This window comes from Anastrepha obliqua, unplaced genomic scaffold (assembly GCF_027943255.1).
Source record: "Anastrepha obliqua isolate idAnaObli1 unplaced genomic scaffold, idAnaObli1_1.0 ptg000262l, whole genome shotgun sequence".
Classification (NCBI taxonomy): domain Eukaryota; kingdom Metazoa; phylum Arthropoda; class Insecta; order Diptera; family Tephritidae; genus Anastrepha; species Anastrepha obliqua.
The window spans coordinates 15,001-17,500 of NW_026562299.1; the positions used below are offsets into that span (position 1 = coordinate 15,001).

Below are 2,500 nucleotides of genomic sequence, written 5' to 3' on the forward strand. Positions count from 1 at the left end.
TTATTTAGAGGAAGTAAAAGTCGTAACAAGGTTTCCGTAGGTGAACCTGCGGAAGGATCATTATTGTGTTCCATATCCGTAAGAAAAACAAACAAACAAACAAACAAACAGACAAGCAAACAAACGAACAAAAAGAAAAAAAAAAAAAAAAAAAAAAAGAAAAAAAAAAAAAATTTATATAATTATTTTGAATCCATAATTCTTTTTATTCTTTTTCATTCAATTTGTGATCCATCAATTATATCATATTAAATATAATATATGATGGTACATTTTGTAATGTTTTTTCTTATTTTTTTCTTTTAAAAACCTTTAAACATGAAAATAAAAAGTTGTACTTATTATTCATTTGATTGAATGATAAGTTAATTTGTTCACAATAACAAAAGTGGTATATATTTATTATATTATTATATATACATAAAATGATTAAAAAAATACAAAATAATTGAATCATAATAAATACCACCACTGTATTATTGTTGAACTAAGACATTCGCAACTTAATAAAAATGTTTAGAGTTAAATATATTTGATATATATTATTGAAAGAAAATCAATTTATATATTATTAATATTATTTAATTTTACTCTTTCAATTAATATATGCAAAAAAAAATTGACATTTGTTATAAATAAAAATAAATAAAAAAATACTCTAAGCGGTGGATCACTTGGCTCATGGGTCGATGAAGAACGCAGCAAACTGTGCGTCATCGTGTGAACTGCAGGACACATGAACATCGACATTTTGAACGCATATCGCAGTCCATGCTGTTATGTACATTAAATTCAATTTTAAAGTACTGCTTGGACTACATATGGTTGAGGGTTGTAAGACTATGCTAAATAAGTTGCTTATTCTTTTATAAAAATAATTGAATTTAAGCAAATGTGTATATTATTGGATTTTAAATAATTCATAATATTAATAGCAAAAAAAATAAAGATATATAATGAATTTTATTTATTATATATTCTTTAAAAAAAAAATCCTCTCAAATAAAATGAAATGATGAAAATATTGAATCTAAGTATTCTTTACAAAAAATTTTCATATTATTTATATATATATATAAAATAATAATTTATATATGTAATTAAAAGGAGGAATGTCTAGCATAAAAATTAAATTTTTTATTCTAGGATTGCCTCATTTTACATTATTATTATTTTTATATATTTACAATATATAAAAGGAGAAAAGAAAAATAGAGATGAAAAGATGATATAATTTTTTTATTAAATTGTGAGAAGATAAAAAAAGAATATTAAAACAACCTCAACTCATATGGGATTACCCCCTGAATTTAAGCATATTAATGAGGGGAGGAAAAGAAACTAACAAGGATTTTCTTAGTAGCGGCGAGCGAAAAGAAAATAGTTCAGCACTAAGTCACTTTGTCTATATGTCAAATGTGAGATGCAGTGTATGGAATATCTTAATATCTAGTATGAGAAATTAACGATTTAAGTCCTTCTTAAATGAGGCCATTTACCCATAGAGGGTGCCAGGCCCGTATAACGTTAATGATTACTAGAAAGATATTTCCAAAGAGTCGTGTTGCTTGATAGTGCAGCACTAAGTGGGTGGTAAACTCCATCTAAAACTAAATATAACCATGAGACCGATAGTAAACAAGTACCGTGAGGGAAAGTTGAAAAGAACTCTGAATAGAGAGTTAAATAGTACGTGAAACTGCTTAGAGGTTAAGCCCGATGAACCTGAATATCCATTATGAAAAATTCATCATTAAATAATTAAAAAAATAATGTGCATTTTTTTCATATAAGGACATTGTAATCTATTAACATAATAAAGTATTTATCAAAAGATCATTGGTGATATTAAGTTTATTTAAATTAATTTGCTTTTTAAGCATATTAACATAAAATAAATACTAATGATTTGATAAAGTGTTGATAGATTTTATTATATATAATGCTAAAATTCATTTTTTGAATTTTACAAAAAATTTAATATCTATGATATTAATATTTATTTGTATGCATTTATATGATTAACAATGCGAAAGATTCAGGATACCTTCGGGACCCGTCTTGAAACACGGACCAAGGAGTCTAACATATGTGCAAGTCATTGAGTTATATTAAACTTAATGGCATAATTAACTTAACTTAAATATAATGGGATTAATTTTTAGTCTATTTTTTAATAAATAGTCAATTAATTCAATCCCGGGGCGTTCCATATAGTTATGTATAATGATAATTTATTATTATTTATACCTCTAACTGGAGCGTACCTTGAGCATATATGCTGTGACCCGAAAGATGGTGAACTATACTTGATCAGGTTGAAGTCAGGGGAAACCCTGATGGAAGACCGAAACAGTTCTGACGTGCAAATCGATTGTCAGAATTGAGTATAGGGGCGAAAGACCAATCGAACCATCTAGTAGCTGGTTCCCTCCGAAGTTTCCCTCAGGATAGCTGGTGCATTTAAAAATTATATAAAATAATCTTATCTGGTAAAGCG

General features: G+C 26.5%; 2 non-coding genes and 1 pseudogene across 2 annotated transcripts in view; all 3 read left to right on the top strand.

Moving 5' to 3' along the window:
- LOC129252556 (small subunit ribosomal RNA) overlaps nt 1-63 on the top strand; it is a 1,991-nt gene extending 1,928 nt beyond the window's left edge. The window contains exon 1 of the ribosomal RNA XR_008583507.1: nt 1-63. This exon is cut by the window's left edge and continues 1,928 nt beyond it. This is a non-coding gene — a ribosomal RNA (small subunit ribosomal RNA).
- A 591-nt stretch (nt 64-654) lies between these two features.
- On the top strand, nt 655-835 carry LOC129252554 (5.8S ribosomal RNA; annotated as a pseudogene).
- A 442-nt stretch (nt 836-1,277) lies between these two features.
- LOC129252558 (large subunit ribosomal RNA) overlaps nt 1,278-2,500 on the top strand; it is a 3,987-nt gene continuing 2,764 nt past the window's right edge. The window contains exon 1 of the ribosomal RNA XR_008583509.1: nt 1,278-2,500. This exon is cut by the window's right edge and continues 2,764 nt beyond it. This is a non-coding gene — a ribosomal RNA (large subunit ribosomal RNA).